General features: G+C 38.1%; 1 long non-coding RNA gene and 1 other non-coding gene across 2 annotated transcripts in view; one reads left to right on the top strand and one right to left on the bottom strand.

Moving 5' to 3' along the window:
- The window catches only part of LOC144579031 (uncharacterized), a 55,669-nt gene extending 37,078 nt beyond the window's left edge, over positions 1-18,591 (top strand). Inside the window, exon 6 of the long non-coding RNA XR_013525812.1 lies at positions 18,446-18,591. This is a non-coding gene — a long non-coding RNA (uncharacterized LOC144579031). The remainder of the gene's footprint in view (positions 1-18,445) is intronic.
- Positions 13,741-13,847, bottom strand: LOC118146998 (U6 spliceosomal RNA). Its single transcript, XR_004733181.1, has one exon. It is a non-coding gene; the product is annotated as a U6 spliceosomal RNA (small nuclear RNA).
- Positions 18,592-19,401: the final 810 nt, after the last annotated feature.

The raw sequence follows: 19,401 nt of genomic DNA, 5'->3' as shown, positions 1-19,401 counted from the left end.
AGCATTTTACAGCTGCCAGCATGGGAACTCCACTGTCAGCTTACATCCTCTTGAGGTATTTAGGTTCAAAGAATCTCATTCCCCTGGCTCCCAGCTCTAGATCAGTGGTTCTCAATCCTGACTGTACATTAGCATCCTCTGAGGAGCCATTAAAAATACTGATGGCTGGGCCCCATCCCAAGAGAGTGTGATTTAATTGGTCTAGGAGGGACCCTCACATTGGTATTTTTCAACAGCTCCCCAAGTGATCCTAATGAGCAGCCAAAATTGGGAATCACCGCTTTGGATGGTTGACTCATCCTACATAACCCATCAACTGGAGTCTCTATGGCTTCTGGGGCTGTGCAACTACATTGGTGCCTTTGTGTGAATTAGAAAGCAGAGCCCCTCTTCCTGCACACATTAGAAAAATGTGCCATTTCTTCTAGATTAACACAGCTACATGGGCACATGGCTTAGTAAGCAGAGTGCACAGTCTTCACTGCCCTGCAGGCCAGTCTTGGTAGATTCCAACCTTAGGTTCCTCTTTGAGTCTTCTGGTTTCCTGGCTCCTAGCCTTAGGAAAATTTTATTTATTTTTTTAATATAGAAGGAATACTTCTAGAATAGTGGTAAGAGGAGCTCCACTGATCCTCTCCTCAGCTAGCCAATTCTTTTTTTCTTTTTTGAGATGGCGTTTTGCTCTTGTTGCCCAGGCTGGAGTGCAATGGCACGATCGGGGCTCACCACAACCTCTGCCTCCTGGTTCAAGCAATTCTTCTTCCTCAGCCTCCTGAGTAGCTGGGATTACAGGCATTTGCCACCACACCGGCTAATTTTGTATTTTTGTAGAAATGGGGGTTTCTCCGTGTTGGTCAGCCTGATCTCAAACTCCTGACTTTAGGTAATCCGCCTGCCTCAGCCTCCCACAGTGTTGGGATTACAGGCATGAGTCACTGCACCTAGCCTCAGCTAACCAATTCTAACTGGTAAACATTATGACAACATAATTTAAGGCTTCTGGAAATTGTTCTAAGGGCATACAGCAGATGAAGAAAGTGGAATTTATTTAAGACAATTTACTAAGTCACTTTGGGAGGCTGAGATGGGCGGATCATATGAGGCCAGGAGTTCTAGACCAGCCTGGCCAACATGGCAAAACCCCATCTCTACTGAAAATACAAAAATTAGCCGGTGTGGTGGCAAATGCCTGTAATCCCAGCTACTCAGGAGGCTGAGGCAGAAGAATTGCTTGAACCTAGAAGGTGGAGGTTGCAGTGAGCTGAGACTGTGCATTGCACTCCGGCATGGAGGACAGAGCAAGACTCCATCTCAAAATAAATAAATAATAAATACAATTTATAAGTCTCTGTAAGAATAGTAAGAGTCTGTGACGTTTAAGCAGAATTCCAACCCCTCCTTACAACAAACCCCATCTCAGTGTGATGGAAACTTTGCTCTAGGCAGCTGTGGGTAAGAACAAAGAGCTTCTACTTCCCTAAGCTCCAGCCTAGGGCTACAGTTTCTTCCTGGAGAAGCAAGCTGCTAGAGTTTCTTATTTCCCACCCACCAGCTCCATGTTGCAGAAGCTCTATTATAGACAGGCCAAAAATATTGGGCTCAATGGCTTTTACCTCAACTCACTTTTACAGTCCTGTTTCCATGCCAGGAGAGAAGACAGATCAGGGCTACCACCTCCTCCCAATGCCCCACACATAAAGCAGAGATGACACTCCAACAGAGGCAGGCCCTTCTTCCTTCCCTCAGCTCCAGAGCAGTGGGACAGAGGTTTTTCCCAGCGGGAGAGGCAGGCTGTAAGAATAGAGAGCTCCATAGCTCTCCCTAAGGGAATGTGGTAAAGCTGAAGTCTAAGGCTGCTATCAAAAGCAATGGAGATTTTGGTAGTAAGCAATTATGAGGAGGCTGGTAGCTTCATGATAGCAATAAGTTAAACGACAGAACAGAAATAATTAGGGAAAGAGACAGCTAACAAAAGCCTTTCCTGAGATTGAAACAGGCCTCAAAGACTGTCTTTGCAAAGGGGTTCAAATTTAATTGGATTAGACTGTGGAGCAATTAATGGCCCAGAGCATTGCTGAGAACAATAAAGCAATCAGCCGTCAATTCCTGTAGCCAGACAGCGGAGTGAGATACCAGTAGAGGCAGACTCTCAGGAAACGAAAAGAGAGTTGGAGAAGACAGAGAATCCTGCTGAACTCACTGTCATCTTTGGATTACTGTGAGTATACTCAACTTCACCTTTCTTCATTTAATAATTTAAAAGCACTTATATCTTCTCTCTTTCTCTCTCTCCCACACCCTCATCTTGATCTGTGTTTTTGGACCTATAGCATAGAAAGATGTAATTTATTTGCCAATAATAGCACAAAGCATATGGGTACACAAAAGGCAAAATGATTACTTTAAATTATTTGTTTATTCTTAATTTTTTTTTTTTTGAGGCAGAGCCTTGCTGTGTCACCCAGGCTGGAGGGTAATGGTACAATTATAGATCACTACAACTTTGAATTCCAGGGCTCAAGTGATCCTCCTTCCTCAGCCTCTTGAGTAGCTAGGACTACAGGTCTGCACCGCCATACCCAGCGAAGTAAAGTTGTATTAGTGTAAAGTGACACCATATGGTAAAATCTGAAATCATGGGAACAAATGACATGGTAAATAAGAAGGTTAATATAATAAAGAATATTATACTTAGTCTCATTTATTTGCTCAGCTTCTTTAAAAGACATAAGATTATATAATAATGTAACAATATATTCTTGGGTTTCTAACATTCGTAAATATAATATGTATAACAACACTTGTACAAAAGGAAAGAGGAAATAGCACTGCATAGAAATAACATTTCTATATCTCACTGAAATTAAGTTTGTATAAATCAGAAGTTGATTCTGAAAACTTAAAATGTACATGGTAAGTCCTAGAGGAAGAACAAAAAATAAAAATAAAGTAAAAAGTCACTAATAATTGAAAGTGTTACACAAGACCGGGGGTGGTGGCTCACACCTGGAATCCCAGCACTTTGGGAGGCTGAGGAGGATGGATCACCTGAGGTCAGGAGTTTGAGACCAGCCTGGCCAATATGGTGAAACCCTGTCTCTACTAAAAACACAAAAATTAGCTGGGCACGTGGTGGCAGGTGCCTGTAATCCCAGCTACTTGGGAGGCTGAGGCAGGAGAATTGCTTGAACCTGGAAGGCAGAGGTTGCAATGAGCTGAGATCGCCCCATTGCACTCCAGCCTGGGAAACAAGAGTAAAACTCTGTCTCAAAAAAAAAAAAAAAAAAAAAAAAAAAAAAGACTTGAGAGAGACTTATAGAAGACAAAAAGTAAAATAGCAGTGTAAATTCGACCATATCAGTAATAACACTAAATATGAATAAATTAGACAGGAAACAAATAGAGATGGAAAACTGGATATAAAACACGATTCAACTATATGCTGTGTTTACAAGTCACACTTTAGACACAAAACAAGTTTGTTGAAAGTAAAAAGAAAAAAAAGGGAATATATATACCATGCAGATAGTAACCACAAGAAAGCTGGAATAGCTATGCTAATATCAAATATGTTTTAAAACAAAAAATGTTACTAAATGGGCAATTTATAATGACAAAAGAGTTGGATCATCAGGAAGATATATGTATGTGTGTGTGTGTGTGTGTCTGTGTCAGTCTGTGTGTCCCTAAGAAGCCTGTGTGTTCCTAAGAACAGAGTTTAAAAGTATGTCAAGCTAAAATGGACATAATTGAAGGAAGAAATGGACAATTCAACAATAATAGAACCACTATGAAGAAGATCATTAATGAAATAACATAGTTGAACATCAGAAACCAGCTATATTTGGTAGACATCTGTAGAGCACTTTACCCAACAACAGCAGAATATACATTTTTCTCAATTGTATATAGAACGTTTTTCAGTATATATACCACATACTAGGCCATAAAAACTAAAAACGATCAGAAGAAATGAAATCATCTTTTCTGAACACAGTGGAATGAAATTAGAAACTAATAACAAAGAAATTTGGGAAATTCTCAATTATGTGAAAATTAAACAACACACTCCTAAATAACCAATGAAAATTGGTTAGAAACTATTTTGAGATAAATAGAAATATGATATACCAAAAGTTATGGGATGAAGCTGAAGCAGTGCTTGGAGGAAAATTTATAACTTTAAATGACCATATTAAAAAAAAGAAAGATCTCAAATCAGTAATGTAACTTTTTATCTTAAGAAAGTAGAAAAAGAAGAACAAACTAAATCCAAACCAACCAGAAGGATGGAAAATAAAGAAGTAGGGCAGAGATAAATAAAGAATAGAAAAAATCAATGAGAGAAGTGATGAAACAAAAAATTGGTTCTTTGAAATGGTTAACAAAACTGACAAAGCTCTATCTAGACTGAGCAAAAAAAAGAGGGAAGATTCAAATTACTAAATTAGAAGTGAAATAGGAAATATTACTACCAACCTTAAAGAAAGAAAATGGATTATAAGGGAATACTACAACCAATTGTATGTTAACAAATTAGATAACTTAAATGAAATGTACATGTTCTTAGAATGATACAAACTACCAAAAATAATTCAAGAAAAAATAGAAAGCTGATGAAACTATAACAGGTAATGAGGTTAAATAAGTAATTGAAAATATTCCCACAAAAAAAAGTCTGGGCCCAGATAGAATTACTAGTGAATTGTATCAAACATTTAGAGAAGAATTAATACCAATTCTTTATAAACTTTTTCAAAATATAGAATAGGAAGGAAAATTTCCCAACTCATTCTATGAGGCCAATATTACCCTGATACCAAAAACCAGACAAAGACATCACATAGCAAAAAAACCCAAACTAATATTTTTATTAAATATAGACACACAAAAAAACCTCAGCAAAAGATTAGGAAACTAAATATGACCATGTGAGATTTATCCTAGGACAGGAGGATCTGTTTAACAGCTGAAAATCACTTAATGTATTACACCGTATTGATAGGATAAAGGACAAAATTACTTGATCACTTTGTTTAATGCAGAAAATTATTGAACAAAATCTGAAACTCTTTCATGATAAAAATATTAAACTAGGAATGGAAGGGAACTTCCTCAATCTTGTAAAGAGTTATTTTTTGAACAAAATCTGAAACTCTTTCATGATAAAAATATTAAACTAGGAATGGAAGGGAACTTCCTCAATCTTGTAAAGAGTTATTTTTTGAACAAAATCTGAAACTCTTTCATGATAAAAATATTAAACTAGGAATGGAAGGGAACTTCCTCAATATTGTAAAGAATATTCTGAAAAATCTTATAAGTAACATTCTATTTGATGATGAAAGACTGAATACTTTCCATTAAGATCTGAAAAAGAGATGAGGATGTCCACTCTTGCCATTTCTATTAAAGGTTGCACTGGAGAGATTCTAGCCTGGGCAACTAGATAATAAAAAGAAACAAAATCACCCAGATTGGAAAGGAAGAAGTAAAATCATCTCTACTTGCAAATGACATAGTCTCATATATAGAAAATCCCAAGAAATCCACTAGAAAAATTAGAGCTACCAAATGAGTTCAGCCAACTTTTAGTAAATATTTGGCTGGTGCAAATGTAATTGCAGTTTTTGCAATTACATTTGCACCAACTGAATAATATCAGTATAAAAACTTGTACTTCTGTACACTAGTAGTAAAAAATGAAATTAAGAAAACAATTTTATTTACAATGCCACAAAAGAATAAAATATGCAGATGTAAAAGTACAAAACATGTACTTTAAATCTTCAAAACATGCCGAAGGAAATTAAAGAAGATCTAAGTAGAAGAACATCTTATGTTCATGTATTAGAAGATAGTATTGTTTAAATGGCAATACTTGCTAAATTGATCTAGAGATTCAACACAATCCTTGTCAAAATCTCAGCTGCCTTTTTTGTGTGTGCAGAAATTGACAAACTATTACTAAAATTCATATGGGAATTCAAGGGATCTGAAATTGCCAAGACAATATTGTAAAAGAAGACCAAAGTTGGAGGACTCACACTTCCTGTTTCCTAAACTTACTACAACATTACAGTAATCAAGACAGTGTGATAAGGAAAAGCATATAGATCAATAGAATAAAAATGTGCGTCCAGAAATAAATGACCACATTTAATGTTAATTGATTTCTGAAAAAGTTGCCAAGGATGATCTTTTCCACAAATGATGCTAGGAGAACTTAATACTCACATGCAAAATAATGAATTTAGGTAGTTTCCTTGCACTGTATACAAAAACTAACTCTAAATGGATCAAAAATCTAAATGTAAAAGCTAAATTATAAAATTCATGGAAGAAAACATGGGCATAAATCACAGTGACCTCATTTAGGTGAAGCCATGTTAGACACGACATCAGAAGCTCAAATGACCAAAAAAAATTAGATAAATTGAATTTTACCATAATAAAAGCCTTTTGCATTTCAAAAGACATCATCAGTAGAGTAAAAAGAAAACTACAGAATGAGAGAAAATATTTACAAATCATATATCTTATAAGGACCATATGCCCAGGATGTATAAAGTACTCTTAGAATTTAAGAATAAAAGACAAATAGCCCACTATGGAAATGGGTAAAGAGGACAGATGTGGAGGCTCATGCCTGTAATCCCAGGACTTTGGGAGACCAAGGTAGTATTTCTTGAAGCCAGGTGTTTGATTCCAGCCTGGGCTACAAAGTGAGACTCCATCTCTACAAAACACATTAAAAAAAAAAAAAATAGCTAATCATGCTGGAGCATGCCTGTAGTCCCAACTTGGGAGGCTGAGGTGGGAGGATAGCTTAAGCCCAGGAGTTCAAGGCTACAGTGAGCTATGATTGTGCCACTACACTCTAGCCTGGAAGACAGAGAGAGACTCTGTCTGTTAAGAAAAAAAAAAAAAGGGCAAAGGTTTGAGTAAATATTTCTCCAAAGAAGACATACAGATGACCAATTTTCATATAAAAAAAAGTCCACCATCATTAACCATTAGGAAATGCAAAGCAAAACTGCAATGAGATATCCTTTCATAGCCACTAGTATAATTATAATAAGAAATGCAGATAATATACTGGTGAGGATGTGGACAAATTGGAACCCATATACACTTCTAGTTGTAATGTAAAATGATACAGTTTGAAAACATTTTGGCAATTCCTGAAAATGTTAAACATGGAGTTATCATAACTCAGCAATTCCACTCCTAGGTATATTCCCATGAAAAACAAAACACACATTCACACAATATCTTGTCCTTAAATATTCATAGCAGCATTATTCACCATAGCCAAAAAGAGAAGACAACTAAAATGTCTGTCAATGATGAATGGATAAGCAAAATGTGGTGTTTCAATATAATAGAATGTTATTCAGCTATACAAATAAATTGTGGTATAATACCATAGAATATTATTCAGCAATAAAAAGGAATGAGGTACTGATGCATGCTATAGTATGGATGACCCTCGAAACATTTTACTAAGTGAAAGAAGCCAGTCCCAAAACACCATGTATTGTGGGATTCCATTTATTTTAAATGTCTAGAAAAGATAAATCTATAGAGGAGTAAGTAGATTAGTTATGACCTATGCCTGGGTGTTTGGGAGGAAATGAAGAATGACTACCAAGAGATACGTAGTTTCCTTGTGGGTAATAAAAATTTTCTATATTGAGATTGTGGCGATGGTTACACAACACTGTGAATATACTAATAACCATTGAATTTTATATGTCAAATGTGTGAGTTTAATGAGCATAATGAGGTATATTATACCTCAGAGCTGTTAAAAAATAATTATAGTTATATGTAATTGGTTTACAGTATTGTCCTTCAGTATACTGCCGTGGTTTGAATGTGTCCCCCAAGAGTTCATGTGTTGGAAACTTGGTTGCCATTGTGGTGGTGTTGACACGTGAGGCCCTTGGGAGGCAATTGAGTCAGGGCATACATCATTTGTCCTTCTGCTCTTCTGCCGTGAGATACTGCAGCGGTAAGGCCCTCACTGGTGCTGGCCCATTGACCTTGGACTTCTTGGCCTCCAGAACCATGAGATGAATAAATCTCTGCTTTTTACAATTTATCCAGTCTGTAGTATTCAGATATAGCAACAAAAAACAGACGAAGATATATACATATACAGTCGTGTGCTACAAAATGTTCTGGTCAATCACAGACTGCATATTATAATGGTGGTCCCATAAGACTATGTCATATTTTTACTACACCTTTTTTATGTTTAGATCTATAAATACTTACTATTTTGTTACAATTGCCTTCAGTATTCAGTACAGTAATGCTGCATAGGTTTGTAGCCTAGGAGCAACAAGCCATCTTCTATAGCTTAGCTGTGTAGAAGGGTATGCCATTTAGGTTTTATAAGTACACTCTATGAAGTTTACACAGTAATGAAATTGGCTTAGAACACATTTCTCAGAATGTATTCCCCTCATTAAATGATGGATGAATGTATGTGTAATATACACATAACATTAATATATATAATAGACACTAATGTATGTATTATACGTGAACATACTTACAATATACTTACGTGCATTAGATTTTAAAGCTTATTTTTATTATACAAACAATACTCATCTACTACAGTTAAATTAGGAAATATACACAAGAATCATTCATACTTTCAAGCATTAGGGAAAGCCGCAGTTAATATTCTGATATTTATGCTTCCAGATATTATTCTTTGCAAATATACATAACATATTGAAAAGAAGTAGGATCATGCTCCCCAGGCTGTTTTGTTTTTTTGTACTTTGGGCACAGAAAATAGCGATCATTCTCTTCTGTATATGCAAGGCCTTTCTTTTCTCCATCTGTCTCTGTCTCTTCTCCCTGCCCCTCCGCCTCGCCCCTTATCTTCAACCTGCTTCCTATCCTTTCACTCACTTGGACACCCATTTTATATCTTTGATTTATTTCCTAATATGCCTGTATTCCTATAAAAGACATACTTTATGTGTAGAAATGGTCCCTAAATTTATGTAAAGGGTATTGTAATATAATTTTTTACAGTGATTATATTTATCTAAGCAACATACATACATGTTTAGTTATAAGATATTAACTAAATTTCTGTGGCAAATATGCTTTATTGTGGCTAAAAAGCACATAACACATACTACTTTCACCACTTTAAGTGTACAGTTTCATAGTATTAAGTGTAATTCACATCGTCGTGAAACAGATCGCAGAATTCTTTGCTTGCAACTCTGCAACTCTACACCCATTAAAGAACTACCCTTTCTCTCTCCCTAGCTCCTGGTAACCAAGATTCTACTTTTTGTTTCTTTGGATATAACTACTTTAGTTGTTATCACATAAGATAGGGTCATACAGTATTTATCTGTTTTGTAACTGGCTTATTTCACTTAGCATAATGTACTCGAGGTTCATTCATGTTGTATCATGTGTTAGGATTTTCTTCCTTTTTAAGACTTAATAATATTCTGTTGTGTGTATATCACACATTTTATTTACCTAACCATTCATCAGTGGCCATTTGGATTGCTTCCGCCTCTTGCCTGTTATAAATAGTGCTGCTGTGAACACAGGCATGCAAATATCTTTTTGAGACTGGCTTTCAATTCTTTTGCTTATATTCCCTGACACAAGATGACTGGATCATATGGTGGTTCTATTTTTAATCTTTTGAGGAACTTCCATGTTGTTTTCTGTAGCAGTTGTGTCATTTTACAATGTCACAGATAGCACAAAAGGGTTCCAATTTCTCCATATTCTTGCAAGCCATTATTATTTTTTAAATAGCGATCATTCTATTGGGTGTTAGGTAATAACCCATTCTGATTTTGATTTGCATTTTTCTGACAATTATTGTCGTTGAGGATTTAAAAATATATATTTTGGCCATTTGTGTATTATTTTTAGAAAAATATCCATTCAAACCTTTTGTCTATTTAACTATTTTTTTTTTTGGCTGTTGGATTGTAGAATTTTTTTATATGTTCTGGATATTAACCCCTTATCAGATATATGATTTGCAAATATTTTCTCCCATTCTACAGGCTGCCTCTTCACTCTGTTGATTGCGTCCTTTCTTTGTTCCTGCACAGAAGTTTTTGAGTTGGGTGCAGTCCTATTTGTCTAGTTTTGCTTGTGTTGCTTGTACTTTTGGGGTCATAGCCAAGAAATCATTGCTAAGTCCAATGTCAGGAAGCTTTCTTCCTGTGTTTTCTTATAGGAGTTTTATAGTTTTAGGTATTACATTTAAGTATTTAATTTATCTCGTTTTTTTTTTTTTCCTTTCTTACAAGGTGCAAGATAAGGGTCCAACTTTATTCTTTTTTTGAGACAGAGTCTGGCTTGTCATCAGGCTGGAGTGCACTGGCACATCTCAGCTCACTGCAACCTCCACCTCCTGGGTTCGAGTGATTCTCCTGCATCATCCTCCTGAGTAGCTGGGACTACAGTGTGTGCCACAATGCCCAGCTAATTTTTATTTTAGTAGAGATGGGGTTTCACCATGTTGGCCAGGATGGTCTCAAACTCCTGACCTCGTGATTCCCCCAGCCTTGGCCTCCCAAAGTGCTGTGATTGCAGGTGTGAGCCACTGCGCCTGGCCTCAACTTTATTCTTTTGTGCTTTGATATCCAGTTAAAAAGAACACCACTTGCTGAAGCAAATGTCCTTTCTCCATTGAGTGCTCATGGCATTCTTGTTGAAGGGTGAAAGAATCTTACTCAGTTTCCTCACTGTAACACGTGGATAATGGTAAAACAGTAGCTTCCTATATTCGTTTCCCATTGTTGTCTATCTGAGTCCTGCTATAACAAAATACCATAGACTGCATGGCTTAAATAACAGAAATTTCATGAAGTTATGCAGGCTAGAAAGTCCAAGTACAAGATCTGGCCGAGCTGATTTCTGGTGAAGGCCTAGTCCTGGTTTTACAGATGGTCACCTTCTTGCTGTGTTCTCATATTACAGTTAGAGAGAGAGAAAGGGAGAGAGAGAGAGAGAAAGAGGGAGAGCATGCTAGATAGTGGGCACTTGTGAATGAGTGCTAGCCATCTGGTGTCTCTTCTTATAAAGACACTAATTCTTGGCTGGGCAAGGTGGCTCATGCCAGCACATTGGGAGGCCGAGATGGGTGGATCATTTGAGGTCAGGAGTTGGAGACCAGCCTGACCAACATGGTGAAACCCCATCTCTACTAAAAATGCAAAAGTTAGCTGGGCATGGTGGCAGGCACCTGTAATCCCAGCTACTCAGGAGGCTGAGGCATGAGAATCGCTTGAACCCAGAGGAGGTTGCAGTAAGCCAAGAGTGTGCCACTGCACTCCAGCCTGGGTGACAGAGCAAGACTCTGTCTAAAAAAAAAAAAAAAAAAAGACACCAATTCTCTTGTATCAGAGGTCCACCCTTTTGATCTCATTTGACCTTAAGTAATTAAGTAACCTTAATTACTTCCTCCCTCCAAATACAGCTACACCTTAACATACGAATTTTTGATGGGGACACATATTCTCTGTATATAAGACCACCTAACAAATTATTAAAACTTTGCAGCTTAAAATATAGCCATTCATTGTCTCATAGGTTTTCCTTTTCTTTTAACTGAGATGGAGCCTCACTCTGTCACCCAGGCTGGAGTACAGTGGCATGGTCTCTGCTCACTGTAGCCTCCGCCTCCCAGGCTCAAAGGATCCTCTCACCTCAGCTTCCCAAATTAGCTGTGACTATAGGCACATGCTACCATGCCTGGCTAATCTTCTAGTTTTTGAAGTAAGAAGTACAGGCAGGCTTGACTGGATTCTCTGCTTCTGGCCTGACAAGGCTGAAGTCACGGTGTTGTTCAGGCTCTCATCTAGAGATTCTGAGGAAGAATCGAATTCCAAGTGCATTCAGGTTGTTGGGTGAATTCAGATCCTTGTGGTTGTAGGAGTATAGGACTGAAGGCCTCACTTTCTTTCTGACTGTTGCTTGAGAGCTTTCCTCAGCTCCTAAGGAGCCTTGGCATGTGAAACTCTCTGTATTCAAAGCTAGCAATCACTCTTATGCTTCAAATCTCTTACTTCCTCTTCTGCTACCAGGCAGAGAAAACCCCGTCCTTTTAAAGGTCTCATGTGATTAGATAAGACCCACCCAGATAATCTACCTTTTGCCACATAAGGTAACTTAATCAAAATCACAGATTTCTCCCATCCCTCAAAAGAGAGGTGACAAAGCTGAAGGTCAGTTGAGTTCATTCTTAGAATTCTGCCTACCACACTCACACAGAAGAAATTCACTTGTGATGACAGCTTCCGCCTGTGCCCCTGGAGTTTTATCTTGCCTGACGTCGTCCCTTCCTGCCTCCCAGTTGCTGAGAACTTTGTTCTGTGCTTATGATCTTCAATTCTTCACTGTTTTTTCACATCAGCTTCTAAATTTGTGTAAGTCAATTTCTTGTTAAAAAACTCTCTTAATATATAGTTATAGGTTAAGAGATATATAATATATAAACTTCTGCATGCTTGGAGGAAATGAAGAATGGCATAAAACGGTGGGATATAAGCAGGTGTTCATAGTTTAAACATTCCTTTATTAACATTTTTATGGGAGTGTATTCATGTAGTTGTGTAATTAAATACATATGTAAATATATCCATATACATATCCTGTTGGAATGCTTACCTGGTTGAATCCTCACTATACCATGTTGCCCTTTATTTGCCATTAAAAGTAATGGCAAAAACTGCAATGACTTTGGCACCAACCTAGTAAGATCATGATGACTAAATGAGTTAATATATGGATGTATGTCAGAAAACTCATGGGGGTTTCTGATTAGTTCTATATAAGTATTGGCTGACGTTATCACAATTATTATCCCTCAAGGGTGTTTTTAAGATGTATCCATTTTGTTTCATGTCCATCCAGATGGTAGCTTCCGCCTGCTGCACAGTATTCCAGAACATAGATGCTCCACAGTGTGTTGATTTGTTCCTTTAGTGAAGGATGCTCCCATGGTCTCTAAGTCCCCACTGCTACTCACATCCATGCACGTGTTTCCTGAGTTTGTGATGTTTGGTGGGCATTTTGGGGTTTCCCTCAAGCATGTGTCATTAGCAGTCAGCCAGAGATGTGTGGAGCTTTTATTACCCCTGCCCTTCTGAGGTTCTCTCACTTCCAGTATTGCCTTGTTTTAGCTGCTCTGTCCCCGACCCTGAGTCCAGATCCCTCTGGCAGGTAGAGCTGAGGGTTTTGTCACCTGAGCTTAGAATGCTTTCAGGCAAGGAAGCCACAGAGTCACTTAATTACTTAATTTACCCAAGTGATAGTTTTCTTTTTTTCCTTTTTTTTTTCATGTTTTGAGATGGAGTTTTGCTCTGTTGCTCAGGTTGGAGTGCAGCGGTGCCATCTCAGCTCACTGCAACCTCTGCCTCCCAGGTTCCAGTGATTCTCCTGCCTCAGTCTTCCTAGTAGCTGGGATTACGGATACATGCCACTATACCTGGATACGTTTTGTATTTTTAGTGGAGATGTGGTTTCATTACATTGATTAACCAGACTGCACTTGAACTCCCGATCTCAGGTGATCCTCCTGCCTTGGCCTCCCAAAGTGCTCGGATGACAGGTGTGAGCCACCATGCCCAGCCTAAGTGGTAGTTTTCATGAGTGAATACTTCTCCAATTGGTATCTACTTTTGGTCATTTTCCAGTTGCCTGAAATTGATTATTTTATTTTATTTATTTTTTATGGAACACTTCACAAATTTGCGTGTCATCCTTGTGTAGGGGCCATGCTAATCTTCTCTGTATTGTTTCAATTTTAGTATATGTGCTGCTGAAGTGAGCATGAAATTGATTATTTTTTAAAATAATCATGGTTGTCCAGTCTTATATTTATTTCTGTGGAGGGCACTCTCCTAATCTCCTCACATCACCGTTACTGGAAGATGTGTTTGGGACCTTCGTCCCTAGAACCCAGTCACTGTGCCATAAAGCAGCACAGAGACCATATGGAGAGACCATGTGCAGGTTGCCTGGCCAACAGCCCGGCTGAGATCCCAGATGACAGCCAGCGTCCACCTGCCTTTAGATGATTCTACCCCAGCTGTTGAGTCACCCCGATGTGTGAACCTTCCCAGCTGAGGCTCCAGGCATTGTGGAGCAGAGAGAAGTCACCACTGCTGTACCCTTCTTAAACCCTTGACCCACAGAACCAGGAAAATAATAATTTTTTTTTAGTGCTACTAAGTTTGAGGTAATTTATTAGGCACTAACACATAATTTGGGAGCTTTGGAGTATGATGATTGGAATAATTTCCCTAGATTGATGGGTGCCTGAGTATAGAACTGCAGCATCCTTTTCTAACATCATTTAGAAGGGAAATCAGGTTCCATTTATGGCTTTCAACCTTTAGCATTGTGTTCTGATGCAGAGCCTACCGGTTTGCCTGCTTTTTAGATCTATTCCACTCCAAATGTTTGATTCATAACATAAATCCTAGTCATTCTCCATACCGCTGAAAACTCCAAGTGAAGGAAAGATGTTTGTAATTGTTTATGAAAAACATTCTATTTTTCTGGAAAGGATTACTGCAAAATTCGAGTCTAATTTTGCCCCCATAAAATATGTTGTAGTGGCAAAAGTACTGGGCGGGACAGTCAGAAAACCTGGATTGGAGTCTGGCTGTATGAGACAGGACCAGTCGCAGAAATTCTACCAACCTCAGTACTCTCTTAAAAAACAAAGGATTTTTGGCTAGGCAAGTTTAAGGACACTTCCAGTGCTAACGTTTGTGATGAGTTCTAAAGGCCTGGCACCTCCTTAAACGTTCCTGCCTCTGTGAACAGAACTTGGCCCAATCTTTTAAAATTTAATATGTGCACATTCTTCATCCCAGCAATTTTATTTTTAGATATCTGGCCAACAGATGTACTTGCAGAAGTATATCAAGGTAGTTCAAGGTGTTCATGACTATATTTTTATAATAGGAAAAGATTGGAAACAACCTTACATCAATGCAGAAATGACCAAATAAACCATGATGCATCTTATTGTTCAGTGCTGTGCAACTGTTAGAAAAGAATGAAAGAGGCCTATAGGCAGCAATGTAGGGATATGGTCAATACACAATGTTAAGCAAAAAAGCAAGTTGCAGAGCAGGCATATGGGAAAATCTTGTTTTTGTAAAGTGAAACAAACCCAAACTATTTATTTATGTATATCCACAGGACTGCAAGGAAACACAGATCTTGAGTTGCTTTCTGGCTGTGTTCATTTTGAGTGATAAGAAATGGCTCTCTTTGGTAAAGATGTCCAGTTTTCTATTTATTTCTGTGGAAAGAATTCTCTGGACCTCTTTATGCTTGGGGCAGGGGGAGAAAGATGGAGGTGGGCCATAAAGGGGTGTTCACGGCTTAGGGATTTCTGTGTTGCTTAAATTTTTAGTGGAAGTGTATTCATGTCGTTATGTCATTAAATACATACAGAAAAGTTTATCCTCTGTTGTGAATTTTGTTGCTATTTTCTGAAGCCAAAGTTTTGGTTCAGAGAAAAGAATTTCTAAATGTCCATGAAGTTATTATTTGCCTGGAAGAAAAAAAAACAAAACAGGAACAGCTGCCAGGGTTGAGAACATGTTGCCAGTTGAGCAAAACAGCAGGGGGACCTGCTGGTCACCAGATTTGTCCACCCCCGTGCAGGTGCCACTGCTGTTAATAAGAATTACTACTTACTTAAAAAAAGTTGGGAGATGGGGGACTAAAATGGGAATAGATATGACCCAGTTACTTAGATGAAACATAGTCCGTATTCCTTTGACTGCCACTTCTGTTGTTAGCTTTAAATGTAAAGAACTGAAACATTGCTGTGTAGCGAGAAAGAGTGATCCCAGAGAAGCTCCTGTCTGCTGTTTAATTAAACTATAATATGTGGTGAAATAAATTAAGCATCAGTGAAATTACAAGTAGCATTGTGTGTGGACTGGGATGTTTTAAAATGATGCATTCATAAGAGTATTTTATCTAGACAAACTGAAAATGTTTCAACCTCACCATTTTTAATCGTTTCTTGAAAGCACTCTTGTGCAAGTTATCTTTGTTGAAGACAGAGAGCATTTAATTAAGAGTTATATAAGCTAAAGGTGATAACAAAAGAAAATTTAAAAAACTCACTTTAAATTAAATTTATTATATTTTAAAAAGTATGTTGATACCTTTCTTTTGTTTTATGTTTCATAGCCAACAAAAATATGTGGTTAGATTAATTAAAATAGTTACGATGACAATATCTTGACCTATTTTTCTATCCATCTATTAAAAATAAACCATGGTACAGTATTTTGATCTGTGCTAAAATCTAGATACTTACCACTGGTGCCCACTAGGGGTCATGCTACTTACACGGGGGAAGTACCGATTGTAGTACGGGCGTTGCTGTGTTGGCTGGATGCTGGCAGGATTCCTTTGAATGATTTTTGCTCATATTACTGTATAGAGGAAGACGGTGGCATTGCTTTTCTTCAATGAGTGCTCAGGGTTTCTGTCTTCTAAATATGGAAAATTATTTGAGGATTCATGAAAATAGATTTGAGAAAAAGCATTGGGAAAAGAGGCTTTTGTTTTGTTTTTTTAGATGGCCGAAAGAAAATAAGAGTTCTGCCTGAGAGTGAATATTCAATAGGCCAGGGGACATAAAGGTGAGATAACTCGGTGGTTAAGATCACTGAAAAGAGGTGGGAGGATTACTTGAGCCTGGAATTGAGCTCAGGCTGGGCAACAAAGTGATGCTCTGTCTCTACAAAACAATTTTTTAAAAAATGAGCTGGAAAGGTTGCACATGCCTGTGGTCCCAGCTACTCGGGAGGCTGAAGTGAGTGAGGTGGGAGGACTGCTTGAGCCCAGGAGGTCAAGGCTGCAGTGAGCTGAGATTGTGCCACTGCACTCCAGCCTGGGCAAGGGAGTGTGACTGTCTCAAAGAATTAAACAAAAAAAGTCTGTCCAGTGTCTGACACTGAATCACTGTTCAAAAAATGGAGGCTACTGTTGGTTACCAAAATAGCTGCCTTCATTTCCTAACTTAAAATAGCCAAATTTCTTGTTAGTTTCTTTACTGTGTTCTCAAGATGAGCAATTAGAAAGAGAAATTTATGTTTCCGTTTCTTTTAAAAAATCTTCCCTCTGAAAGACTGTATGTAATTTAACACACATTTGAGAAAGAAACTTACAATGGAAGGGGTAGGGGTGGGGTGGGGAAAGTGAAATAGGACGGCTTCTTTTCTCATCTCAAAACAGAAACAAAACAAACTTGCAGTCCAGTAAGGGAGAAAAGAAATGTTCACAGAGTACTAGAGTCAATATTCTAAAAACTGTATAAATACAAGTAATGATAAATAGGGTCGATTGGTGGAAACTATGTGCTTTTAAGTCTGACAGCCAAACATTTCATTCAAAAAGTTCTCTGAGTCTCGGTTTCAGTATCTGCTAAGAACAATAATACCTGCCTTGCAGGATTGGGTGAGAATTAAATGAGATAGTTGTAAAGCCCCTAACAGGGCTGTAGTTTGTTGCCTTTCTTTGTAAGTCAAAGTTTTTCTCTCATTTTCCTCAAAGAGGAGAAAATATGTGTGAGGAAGATGTTTCTCTTCCTATGGGAGTTCAGAAAGAAAATTCCAGGTTAGGGAATCAGGGAATGCTTCACTGAATAGGTGCATTTGAATTGCATCTTAACGCTTGCGTAGGATTTAAGCTGAAGAATTAGAAGGAAGGACATTCTAGGTGGTGCATATGGCTTGCATGTAAAGACCTGGAGTCACCTTGGTTTCTTTTGGAGCCCTGAGTAATTCAGCTTGACAAGAATTATGATACATATAGGGAAAGAGTTGGGTGAAGTTGGATTGAAATTTAGGGACATACCAAGAAAAGGCTTAAATGCCAGGCTGAAGAGTTTGGCCTTTTGGAGGAGGAAGGAGAGCAGTTGGTCATCAACTCTAAAAAACAGAGATATGGGGCCAGGCACGGTGGCTCACACTTGTAACTTTGGGAGGCCAAGACGGGCAGATCATCTGAGGTCAGGTGTTCGAGATTAGCCTGGCCAACATGGTGAAACCCTGACTCTACTAAAAATTCAAAAATTAGCTGGGCATGGTGGCAGGCACCTGTAATCCCAGCTACTTGGGAGGCAGAGGCAGGAGGATCACTTGAACCCAGGAGGTGGAGGTTGCAGTGAGCTGAGACAGTAGCATTGCACTCCAGCCTGGGCAACGAGAGAGAAACTCCATGCCAGACAAACAAACAAACAATCTGAAGAAAACTGAGACATGGGATTTTGAAAGAAAATCCTTTCCCCTTCATTTGGGATAAGGCTGGGAATAAACTTACTTGTGAGCAGGTATTTATAACATATATTAACTTTCACATATATTTATATATTTTTCCCTTTTACTTGCAGAGAGCATCTTTCAACTGACTCTAACATGGGCTGGCACTACAGGGCTCCCAGGAAGCAGACTCTACTACCTACATAAAGCTCATATGTCAACATGTTGCCTTCTTTTAGCAAAGATGATCGGTTCTTGGAAATCAGGAATGTCAGAGGTAACTGATAAAAACAGCAGGCTCTTTTGCCTCCATATGTGTGTTTCACCTGGAAATTAATCGGCTACTTTGTCCCTTGGCAGGTGTAACTACAGTTTTAGATCCTCACCGTGATACAATGTCCCTTACACTAACACTCCATAAATTACTCTTTCTTTTCATCATAATAGATGAGATCAGGTTAGAATGACATTTCGAGTAAGGAAAAAAAATCACACAAAACACGACCCTTAAGTTGTTTTGCCGTGAGGAAGGACCTTCCTATTCATGTGGTTTGGGGTGAATTTCAAAATCCCACTTGTGCTTATTCTGCTCTGCACTTTATTTATTCTGGAGACAAAGGAGAATGAAATTCTTGGAAGAAACTTTTTGAAATCCCACTACAGGTAGCTGGTGGATCACAGTGCTAGAAATACCAACAAAAGTAATATGTTGATTCATAATGATTTATTCTCTGTAATCTTGGGGGCCTATTCTGTTATCTCAAACCCCAAGAAAGGAACAGAAGAAGTTAGAAGTAGGAGGAATTCCCATACTCATTACTTCTGCCCATAGCGTTCAGCTGTATTTATCAGGACAACTTTGCTAGGTGAAACTGTGCAATCAAACAGGAACACAGCTTTGGAGGCAATTAAGGCAGGAGACCAGGTAAAAATAAAGCTCTAGAAAGAAACACCAGATATTGAATGCCTACTTTCAAACTGCTAGGGTATTCTTTTTGAGAAAAAGGCTCATGTTTTTTAAAAAAAAAATGTATGTGTGTTCATGACTGTGTCTTCCTCAAGGAAAATGAGTATCACTGTAGACGGA

The sequence above is a fragment of the Callithrix jacchus genome, chromosome 13 (assembly GCF_049354715.1).
Source record: "Callithrix jacchus isolate 240 chromosome 13, calJac240_pri, whole genome shotgun sequence".
In the NCBI taxonomy this organism is placed as follows: Eukaryota; Metazoa; Chordata; class Mammalia; order Primates; family Cebidae; genus Callithrix; species Callithrix jacchus.
This window is presented reverse-complemented; position numbering and strand designations above follow the sequence as displayed.